Genomic DNA, 12,539 nt, shown 5'->3' with positions numbered 1-12,539 from the left:
CTGTTAAACTGATTACAGAAATCTTTACATGCAAGTTAATGGGTTGGTCTTATCAGAAAGCAAAATTACATGGCTCTGGCCCCCAGTTACCACTTAATTTACTGTACTGAATTCAAATAAAGTCCCTTATTAATGTGTCTCTGACAATCAAAAAAATGGGTTAGTTATTATGTTTTACAATATGATTAATGATCAATGTCTGTATTGATTAAAATTAAAAGGGTTTCTTTTCCCAAGGAATTAATAAAGATGAGAGGATTTTAGGTTGGGTGATTGTTTTAAATCAATGCAAGAAATGCAGATAGCTCAACATGTTATAGCATCTTACAAAAATATAGGTAATCTATAGTCTCTGAAGCAGAAGTAATTGATCTTTTTTTAATTTTACCTTATTATGGAATGAACACCATATTGATGAGAACGTGAACAAACTGTGTAACACTAATACATTTGCAGCATAATTAATTTGTAAATGATGCTAGAGGTAAGATACTATCTTGTAAATGGACACTATATGACAATAATTTATTTAGTTTAGTAGCAGTTTTCATTTATAACCTAATTATTCAACATTCATATAAATCATTACCATTTGCTGTGGAAATTATATTTGTAATTAAGCAACAAGTAAATTTAAGACAGTTAACAATTCATAATTTTCCAGTTGATAGCATATATGGCCTACCTCTAAATCATTATTACGAACCTCTCTGTTTTGACTATTATAACCACAGTTTGGCAATTTACTGAATATAAATTACTTCAGGTTAATAATGATTATATATGATTTGTTCCAGCTAAACTTTCTAATGTTATCATTTCTCCTTAAGTGTGCTTTAAAATTAACTCTGGTTCTATATCTTCTAAGAAGACACTGTTGAGAATGATTGACAGGTATTATCATGTAAAGTGATTATATGTATTTCATTTCAATGTTTCCAGCAAGATTCTTTAGCAATATCGTGTAGAAATTCTAGTGGAGCCATAATTATCTATTATGCACTGGGAATAGAAATGGCATTTAGTTCATCTTAAAGAAAACCAAATAAGCAAGTTTTCTGCTTATAAAAAAGATATAATAGGTTTATCTTGAGTAAAATAAAACCAATTGTGCTATATTATCTGCAATAATTATCTGTAGAAATCTCATGAGAAGTAAAATTTAATATTAAAAAACAATTAAAATTTCCAATGTCATGAATACAGTCTTTGTATTTTTTTCCATTCCTAAATGACTAAATATTACATAATATTCTATGATACTACAAGTAATTTAAAGCACAAATAAGAAAATATTCAACTCAATTTTATGTACTTTGATCACACCTTATTTTTCACTATAGAGAGATAAATCCAGATGTGCTCTATACCTGAAATGTCACCAATACATAGAAATGCAAGTAGATTGGTGACATTTCTTTCAAAGCCTTTTGGTAAGAATAAAATGATTTTACACAAAAACCCAGAATCAAAGTATGACATTCAATTTTTTATGACAATTTAAGTTTAAATTCAGGTACAAAACAAACCCAAAACTCTCCTCTTCAGTGTACCCCAGCACGAGCAGTCCCAATAATAACAATGGGTCCCAGGAGATGCATTTCCTGTTTCCAACCCCAGAAATACATACTTTTCTGTGTCCACTTGGCAAGGCTATAGTACCCAGTTATTTAACCAGACACGAATTCAAGGTGCTTCTGTGAAGGTATTTTGTAGATGGACTAACATCTAAAATCAATTGACCATAAGTAAAGGAGATTGCCCTTGACAGTGTGGGTGGGCCTCATCTAATCAGTCGGAGGCCTTATGAGCAAAATCTAAGGTTTCCCAGAGGAAAAAAATCTGCCTCCAGACAGCAGCACCAACTCATACCTGAGTTTCCAGGCTGCAGGTCTGCCCTACAGAGTTCTGACTTGCCAGCCCCAACATCACATGAGCCAACTCTTTAAAGCAAAGTATCTTTTATATAGAGATATGTAACAGGTTTTAATATATATCATAGGTTCTCTGTTCCTGTGGCTCCTATTTCCCACAGTAGGAGGGGCGCTGGTCAGACCAGTGGGCATGAGAGAGACAGTTGACCCCATCTGAGGAGAGGTTTTCGTAATGGACTGGAGACATGCCTCTATCTTTTGAGTATTAACAGGTGTGAGTGAGAGTAACAACTAGATAAACTACTAGAGAGTAAAACAACTAAAGAGTAAAAAGGATGTCAATTAAAAATTATCTCAGATAGCCCGGAAAGCAAAGGTTATACTAGGCAGGTGGAAATATTTGGAAGGATGTTTTATGTTTGTCCAAAACTCTACGAGTAGTCCAGTATTACTGAACTGGGTTTTAAGTTTATCCATTCAACAAATACTCATAGGTTGTTTATTATATCCAGATCCCCCTCTGGCTACTGGAGATATTGCTGTAAACAGGACATCTCTTCCTTTATAGAGTTTGTAATTTAGTTGGGGAAAAACAATTAATAGTTAAAGATATAATTAAACAGTGATTAGTGCTATGAAAAAAAATAGCATAATGGAAGGAACTGGGGGGGTGAAAGACAAGGCTAGGAACCTCTGAAGAAGGGCCATAAGGGTTGAAAGATATGACACCTGGGAGTTTCACACAAAGAGATCAGCAAACGCCAAGGTCCTGAGATGGGAATGTGCCTTCAGTTTGGAGCGGGTGGAGGGGGGGAATTAGGCCAAAGTGGCTGAGGCACAGTGGGGCACAAGGCTCAGAGGTAGGAGATGAGGTTACAGAGGAAGGCAGGAGACAGACAGAAAATATCGATTCTTTAGGTCATGGAAAGAAATTGGGGATTAATTCTAAGTGCAATGAAAGCTATCCTAGGATTGTAAGTATAGGAGAACCATGATCAAATTAGTACTTTTAAAAAGATCATTTTGCCTCTTCTATTGCTTCTGGAATGAGTAGTAGGAAGTCATGGACACAGACATATCAGTTAGGTGACTATTTCAAGGTATAACAAGGTTCAAGGTATAAGATTTTAATGGGTAGCAGTGTGGATGAACAGACATAAATAGATATAGGATTCATTTTGGAAGTGGAGTCAATAGGACACACTTTAAGGATTTGGCAAATCAAAAGTTATCTGTTCCACTCTTAGGGATCTATCTGGAGAAATCAAAGACACAAATTCGAAAAAATATATGGTGTTTATTGCAGCACTATTTACAATAGCCAAGACTTTTAAACAACCTAAATGCCCATCGGTAGACGACTGGATTAAGAAACTGTGGTACATTTATACAATGGAGTATTACACAGCCATAAAGAAGAATGAAATCTTCCCATTTGCAACAATACGGATGGACCTAGAGAACATTATGCTAAATGAAACAAGTCAGTCAGAGAAAGACAAATACCATACAACCTCACTTATATGGGGAATCTAAAGAACTAAATAAATGAGCAAAGTAAACAGAAATAGAATCGGAGATATAGAGGGAAAACTGATGGTTGCTAGATGGAAGTGGGGTGGGGATGAGGGAGAAGAGGAAGGGATTAGACAGCATAAATTGGTAAAAACAATATTGCCACGGGGATATGAAAGACAGTTTGGAGAATATAATCAATAATGTTGTAAAGATTTTGTAGGGTGTCAGATGGGCACATGTCTTGTTAGAGAGACCACTTCATGGACGGTGTAGATGCCTGACCACTGCAGTGTACACCTGAAGCTAAAGCTGAATAATATTGTACATCAACTATAACTTAATATATATACATATATATATAGTTACATATATATATATATATATATATATATATATATATATATATATATATATATGTATGTATAGAGTCAATGGAATTGTAATAGACATATACGATGTCAGAGGGGCAATAGATTGGGGGAGAGGGGTTATCACTTTGTGAGGGGTGAAATATCTAACTATTATATTGTTTTGTACACCTGAAACTAATAATAAAAAAAAAATATCCAATGTGATGTCTAAGTTTACCCAAGTTAGGAAAAACTTGTAGTAAAACTGAGTAGGAGGGTGAGTAGAAGATTTGAAGTCTATGATCACTGCCATCTGTGTGGCTTTGGGCAATCATCCTATTCTCTGGCCCTCAGTTTTCTCATCCATAAAACGAGTGCGTTAACTAATGGATTCTAAAGTTTTGCCCAGTTCTGACATCTCATGAATCTGTGCAAAGATTATAACTGCAAGCACCTGAGCAAAGATCTTTTTAATATCTTGACATGTGGAGAAAACCAGGTTTACTTATTCTGGTTCTTGGTTCATTTTCAGAATATTTCTCTCACTAGCAGATCAGACTAAATTCAATTTAAAAAGTCAGTATATCATCTCTCATTCTGAATCATCATTCATGACACTCGTGAACACTCTCAAATTAGCATCTAGGTAATATGTGAGCAATACCAGGAGGCTACGCCAAGGGAACTCTTCTGTGCTGTGGTTCCCACAAAAACAGTCATGGGTGGCTTCCCGCAATTGACCCCAAATATCAAAAACGCCATTTAGAATTTATTTCCCTTCATTTAAAAATCTGAATATAAAAAGCAGAATATCTTTGACATTCTGCAAAGTCCCACATTCACTCAAGCATCACATATCCATATTGTGCCCTGCATTTGGAGTGATCCCAGAAACAGCCTGTTTTATTCAATCATTCAGATGCTATTTTCCAAGAGACATATGCTCTTCTTGTTCCTAGGTTTACAGGTTGCTGATTTCTCTTCGGCTCCAAGTGGGGTGCAACACAGGCACTGAAAACATAAGCAGTTGTAGAGTTGTATCCAGTAGGATGTACTTTACAATTATAGCATTTATAGACATATTAAGAGTGACTTTTTTCAGAAGAAAGAACTAAGAAACATCAGGAATACCAGCATTTGAATAATTACTTGAAGAAACCAACTTTTCCCTGTGCCTTTTTTTGGGGGGCGGGGTGCTCCGCTAACAAAAAAACAACAACATTTCGATCAATGTCTTTCAATTTCTTAATTCTATGAACAAATATAACTCCCAGAATATGCTTCTATGTACAAGGGATTATTAACACATGAAGTAGAAGACATTTTTTTAATAGCATATTTATTCCATTGTGAGGAGCATTCATTCTTTGAGTAGAAATAAATTCTTCCTTCTTTTAGTAGAGAATCGCAGCAGGAAATAAAGTCAAAAAAAAAAACACCAAAAACTAAAATGGAGGTAACTTGCTTGCATTATTACCTGTGAAGGCATAGTACCTAAAACATATTTTCTGAAAAGGAGGAGTCTGGGTATAGTGTATGCCTAAAAGTATTATACACATTTGGAAAATATTAGTGAAGAAGGGCTCTAATGTGCTATGAATTTGGAGAACAAATTTTTGTTGGCATTTAACCTTTCAACAGGGTAGTAAAAATAACAGAAACTGATGAATACAAGTGATCAATTTTGATACAGGAACTTTCCTGCTAGTTAGTTTTACAGAGAATGAATCATGCGATGGGACCATTAGGTCAGGACTGCCCACAGACCATGTCTGCACAGAGAAAATGGAATCTGTAGATTCCTCCAGCAAATCAAATCTAGGGTAGAAGGTGACTCTCTGTGTGGAAGGTGATGAGGCTTTTAGTGCAATAATGGTAGCATTACTTAGGAGGCAAGGACCTGCTGAAACAACTGCTGAGACTCTGTCACTGAGCTCAAAGCATTTTAGAAAATATTTCACCAATTCTTACAATTCCATGTTAGGTTGGTAATAAAGATTTCTGTCTCTATAAAAGGATACAAAAGGTAGGGTTACAGACTGTATGAAGTAGGATCAAAAGCTCAAAGCCAGGGCTGAACAAATGATTTTGTAATCCTAACTGTTTTTTAAGTGTTCTAGCCATAAAATCATGAAATGTGACCTCACAGTTTGTCAAAAACAAAAACAAACAAACAAAAAATCCTCCACATTTTAAAGTAGAGAATTATATGTTACAATGGTGAATGAGAAACATACCTGATATTGGCAAAGAAAAACCAGAAATGACTTAAGCATTTTTATTATGTATTAAAAGACATGATCAGACAATTAACGATAGAATTAAACAAAGGCAAATGGACAACAAATGACAAAAAGATCAACATCACTAGCAATAGCAACTTAAAAATGAAACAAATTGAAACAAGATATGGTTTATCTATAAAACTGGTTAAGGTTTTTCTAAAATAATCTTGCCAAGTGTTGGCCAAAATAGCAGGTTATAAACCAATATGCACTATATGATTCTAATTTTGTTAATAAACAATTGAACAAAGAATTAATTAGAAAAGAAACTAAAGAATTAAGGTCAAAATGTTAACCCCAATTTTATCTGGGTAGTGGCAATTCATTTAAATTTTATATTTTTCTTAGGAATTTTTCTCATTTTTCCAAACTTCCTAGAGTAAGAAGTTTTACAGTGAAAAATATGTCATTAAAAATCCGGTTAACTAAAAAGGCTATTGTGAGTTATTTAAATTTATCAATACTCTTAGAAATACATGTTTATCAACATAAATGAAGAACTTTTAATTACCAGAAGAGATATGCATTCCAAGGGGGTAATTGCCATTAGAATATTTACTAAGGTCATCCTAACAGAAATCCCCTCAACTTAAATGAAATAAACGTGGTAGAAATGTTTGGTCACCAAAAGACATGTTTTAAATAGCAAAGCATTTAAAACTTAGAGCTGCAGTTGAAAAATTCCAAAGGTAGTCAAGATTTAGAAATGTAATGGTAACCTGATATCACCTGGCCAGAGTAAAAATAATAAATGTTTGCTTGCCTCTTGCATTGGATTTCTTCTCCCACCCTTGTCCCACTCTCACTTGCTCTATTTTTTAATCATTCTAGTGGATGTTAAAATATTTCCTGTGAAAACAAAAGTTACAGAAAATCTTCTTTGCTTTTTTTTATGTAATTTAAGAGGGCTACCTGGATTAAATTGAAGATGATCTTAGAATAAAGAAAACTATTGTTAGGCAAATTAAAGAAGAAAACTAGGAGACATGATTGAATTACTGACAGATTAATTTAAAGATTTTAAGACACTTTTGGCAAATAGATGATGACATTTCCAAATTAATTGTATCTATTCAATAACGTAGGTTCAATATTACTTCCAACTGTTATTGGAAAAGTACCTCCTGTTGCTATATACAACACCAAAAAACTATTTTAAAAATATTTTCTTATTCGCACTGATCTCTCCCTTGATTAGTCCTAATAAATCAGATTTTAATATATGCATAAAAGTTCCCCAATAAGGTGAAAAAATTGTGATACTACTAAAAGAAATACAATGTATCTTTCTAAAACAAAAAATTATACACACACACACAGAGACAACTCAAAAATGGATACAAATGGCTAATAGATTATATCTCACTGGAAATATTGTGGAGATTTTGGTTTTTAATTTATAAATTTTCTCATAATCTATAATAATCATATATATTTTAATAAGGAGAATATACTTTGAATTTCTGAAAAGAAATAATGATTGCATACAATGTCAACATCATCTATTCTAATTCTGAAACGAGTTGAAAAAATAATTTCTCAGGACATTTGACAAGTATCACCTAAAACTAATCATCAATATACAGTCCACCTAATTTTGTTTCCAGCTTGCCTGTCTTCAGTTTATATTATAACCACGTTTTTGGAACAAATTCCTATCAAAAGTTCAGATATAAGCAAAAACTATTGAATAAAAACTTATCTGACTTGGATTTTTCTCTGAATAGTTCCAGTATTTGTTAAAATCATTCAGATCTTTATATTTAAAACACACACACAAATAGGGACCACCAGGACTAAGAGTTATAAAATAGAGCATGTGCAAACCAAGTATATTTCAAGGAAGTAAATTAGGTACCTGCAGACACTGCTTCATTTATTTTAGGTCATCAGGATAAAATTGCCAAACAAAATCACGTTCAGGGTTTTATTCTCTAATTTTTTGTATTTCCCTAAAAACCTCAAAATATTTCCTATTTTTTAATAACCTTTTCTACATTCTCACATGGCACTTTATGTCAGAAGTAAAGGAATATTAAAGCAAGCAAAAAAGGAGAGTGATTAACAGCAGTAACTCTAATGTTAGAGAGACCTGGTTCTGAATCCTCCATCCTGACTCCTAATTCTATGATCATTAGAAAGTCACTTAACTCCCCTAAACATCCACTTTCTCACATGTAATATGGAAGTCATAACATTACACCATACAGTTAAAACACTCAGTCAGATCAAGTATATATAACCTTCAAATTACACATTTTAAGCAAGCAAAACTATAGTAACTAAAAGAGAATAGCCAATGGCATTGATTCCTAAGCAAATGGCATTGATTCCTAAGCCTCTAAGTAATGATCATGTTTCTCTATTTGTTTAACATATTTTTATCAGTATAAGTAAAAGACAAGGAAGAAATTAATCATGAAGCTCGGTGTGGGGACAATGCAAGAAGACAACAGATTACATTATAACTAAGTCATGTAATTTAGGAGGAATCAAGAAACAGATTTGGAGACCAACTTTAGGTCTGGGAAATAAATAGGTCTCTTGGGGTCTCTGCTGAGATCTACAAATGCTCACAGCTTATGGTGACTAAACAAGTACCTATGGCTGCCCTAAGGAATGGGAAATAAAAACCACCAGAATGACTAAACTCAGTCCATAACCAAAGGTAAATATCTCTAGAAAATGAGCTTATCATTCAATACCCTTGGCTCTCAAGTCCTGATTTCTCACGGAGATGCCAAGAAAAATGGTTTCGTTTGGCAATTCCAGGACACAATGACATTTTCAAGGCAATCATGATAGAACTACCAAGTTTCTAAGTTCAGATGTTGATAAAGAAGAACACCACAGAAATAGATGTGGGCAGTAGCAAATCACTATGTTAGAACACTGAGCCTGATTCAGTTTCAGCCAGAACATTTTATATTCTGGTCAGGCTCTGTCTGTCTCAGACCTTTACCAAGAATAACATTTCATTAATACCAATTAGGGGGTGACGGGTTTACCATTACTGATCCCATATAATCACTAGTCTCAAGAACACTAGGAACACTGTTGATTCTGCACCCCTTATAGGGACCTACTCACTGATAAGTCAGGGTTCTCCTTTATAATCATGTTCATTGAAAGAAACCAACATTTCCAGAAAAATCAGACTGATTTGTCTTGCCAAATCCTTAGAAGTAGGAATTACAAAAGGGCAGTTAATAACATATTCCACCTTATGTGTGTTGCTGTCATCAAAGAAAAAGTCTCCGCCCACCCCCACTTTTTTTGAGGAGAGGGGGTGAACAGATGGTGCTTAGTTTATTTGAATACAGAATAGACTAGCCTGAGTAATACAGAATGAAAACATGATTGAGATAATATATACAAAAGCCTGAGCTAAAAGTTTCTGGTCCTTTGCTTTACAGTTTTCTGGTCAAATTGTAATTTGGTCCTAATGTATTTAAGAATATCCCAAAATTTTACTCCACAGTTCCTAAGATTAAGTGCATGCTCTATCTAGAGAACTTAGAACAAAGTTTTTTTCTTATACTAAAACAATGTTTTATACAAAAAATGTTACCTGTAGGTTGAAAAGAAATATTTCCTTGTAATATGTCATAGGAGAGTACTCCAATAAATAAATTGGACGATCAATGAAATACAATTTATTGAGTGCCTATTATGTGCCAGGGGCTATTCTAGGTAATATTAAGGTTTCCGAGTGGGAATTCCACCCGTTCTTGTGATTTTTTTTTTCACTTTCCCGTTGCCAAATCCCAAGAAAAGTTGGTCGGGAAATCGGCTCTTTGAACCCAGGTGGTTGGTAGTATCAGCCATCACTTTGTGGAAACGATTCATCATGGAGAACAGAAAACAGTTTATATCTCAGGATTCAGGAACGGGAAAGTGAAAAAAATTCCTGAGAAAGGGCAGCAATTTCTGCCCGGAAACCCTAGGTACTATAATAAAGGCAAACAAAACCCAACACTAGAAAACCCAGAATACCTCAGTTATGTTGGTCAGAAAATTTGTTCCTTTACCCCAATTCCACAAAAAAGCAATAATAATAATAGTAATTGGCATTTCATAATAATGAATCTGAGCCCTTTAACCACTGAAAAAATGCCAACACACCGGTTATACTTAAATATTTGTTGAATGAATAAAGGATATGAAAGAAGAAATGGTTGCTAGATCTAGCCAAGACTAGAGCAAGAACAGGCATCAGAAATATACAGGTTAGAGAATTTTTCCAGTCAGGAAAAAATTAAAGAGATATATTTTTCAATATCTGCAGATTTGTTTCACAGGGTTGACAGGCAACATAGAGAGCAGTGGTTTAGTACCTTGGATAGCGCCTGTAAGGCACACTCTCTGAAGTCCCATAGCTACTTGCTTCTCTTCTGTCTTCCAACTTCACTTTAATACCAGCTTCATTCCCCATGAATAAAAACAACAGATTCCTCAACCCCATCCCCACCCTGACACACATGAAATAAATATGCACCCACAGAAGGCTGGCCTGTTTGTTAAAATTCTGTCTTATTCAGGGAATAAATCTACCACTTTAGAAAAAACGGATTAGGAAGTCTTATCTCTTGCTATGTGACAGCTCATCCTAAGAGGGCTCGCTCCCCCTGATCTACAGCAAGGAATTTCACCTGCAGGGCATGATAAAGTGGCTATCTGAAAGTTGGAATAAAATATACTATCAAATCATAATTCAGTGTTATAGATTCAAATCAATAAATCTCTTTCTGAGACTCTACCAAAAGTATGTTACCTGTCCATAAGCATTGACATAAGTGAAACAATCTACACATGAGCTATGACGATAAAATAATAATAATGATTAAAAAGTAACAAGAACTCTAAAGTAAAAAGACATTATTTGATCTGTCTCAAAATTACACAGAATTAAAGTAAAACACAGACAAATAAAAGATCCTCCTTTTTACCCTTCTGCTTTTTTTGCTTGCCTACTGAGTTCCTAAACCTTTGCTTGTTTCTATACTGTAGCAGTTGTCTTAGGGTTGCATAGTTATTTGCATAGTTTCTCCCATACTAAAGTGCAAATTTCTTGATTGGAAGGATCATGTCTCATTCACAATAGCCAACAGCATCCTGGACATAGTAAGTAAGTAATAACTGTTTATTGAATTAAACTAAATTGAAGTAACTCATCTTCGGTTTATGAAAACTTCTGTTCTCACAGCTCTATGAATGTGATCTATCCCAGTACATAATTGTGTTACTGTAGGGAAAAAGGCAGAACTGTTGTTTCTAATAGTAAATATAACAGAGACTTGGGGCATCTGGAAATATTTACCCCGTATAGAATCCAATGAAAAAGTAATGCAAACCACACCTCTCTGCTGAGAAATCAGTGAAGATTCTATTTATGCTGTGTTTTTAAATCTCCAAAGACTGTTTTATGAGCAACCAGAGAATAAAAACAATTGACATCCTGGGGAAAACATAAGGTCAAAAGAAGAGATTCCCATTAAAAAAAAAAAAGAAAAAGGAGGCGAGAAAAAAGAGAGAAAGAAAAGGAGGGAGGGAGGAAAGGAAAGGAGGGAGGGATGGAGGAAGAAGCAAGAAAGAAGATGCTGTCAAAAGGTGGTACTGGAGACTAATAAAAGTTACATCTTGATAGATGGTGAGAAGGTTCAAAATAAGCAGCATCACCCAGAAATTGTGCAAGGAAAAATACGCTTCTTCTTGTTGACTCATGGATTTTATTGCACAGAGTAGAGGAATGGTGAGTATAACTTTGTTTTGTTTTTAAGATTACCTCTTGGGTAAATGCTTCCAGGAAATGCTTTGGGAGAGTTCACTTTGATTACTGGCAATAGATTCTCAACTTAGTATCAAGAATTGCTAAAGTTTTCCAAGGGAAATTCATATTGTGTGTTTAGTCTTACCAAATTCAGATATGCTGTCAATTTTTACTCTTATATAATATGTATCTTACATGAAATTATCCAGTGTTTTAAAATAGTTATTAAGGGTTTGGGGCACTCAGTTTAGAAAATTAAGTGTTTCTGAGTGAGGCCCCTTTTCGATTCAGCAGGTTTTCCATTTCACTGGGAATCAATTCCATCTGGTGTTTCTAATCCAGCATTTTTTTAAAAATCATCCTACAAAGCCTCTGATCATGTTTAAACACTAAAATTGTGCAGTACACACCCAAATTTCCATAAAAATGACTCTGCTAGTAAAGCCACTACATTTCCCCTCCATCTGCAAAGAACAGTTTTGGTTTTCTTTTCTACCTAAGAACACCTAATCCTTACATTTTAAAAAACAGAACTTGAGTGTTTTTGTTGCCAAGAGCTTTGTTATAATATAGCCAGAATACTCCCCTGTGAGTGCTAGTTAGTGGTATTGCTGTTAACACATGCTTTTCTAATTCAAATATGATTAGTTATAGCCTAATCACTGAATACTTAAATTTAATATTTTATATATAGGTTCTCAAACTATCTGTGACCAGAAGCCTGTAAATTAGAGGGGGTATG

The 12,539-nt window shown here is 34.3% G+C and overlaps 1 protein-coding gene across 9 annotated transcripts in view; it reads right to left on the bottom strand.

Annotated features, from left to right (window-relative positions):
- NRG1 (neuregulin 1) overlaps positions 1-12,539 on the bottom strand; it is a 981,041-nt gene that overhangs the window by 828,306 nt on the left and 140,196 nt on the right. The window lies entirely within an intron of this gene.

The sequence above is a fragment of the Rhinolophus sinicus genome, chromosome 16, assembly GCF_057876585.1.
Source record: "Rhinolophus sinicus isolate RSI-liver-muscle chromosome 16, RSI-T2T, whole genome shotgun sequence".
In the NCBI taxonomy this organism is placed as follows: domain Eukaryota; kingdom Metazoa; phylum Chordata; class Mammalia; order Chiroptera; family Rhinolophidae; genus Rhinolophus; species Rhinolophus sinicus.
The sequence above is the reverse complement of the archived record's forward strand: the minus strand, read 5'-3'. Positions and strand labels throughout refer to the sequence as shown.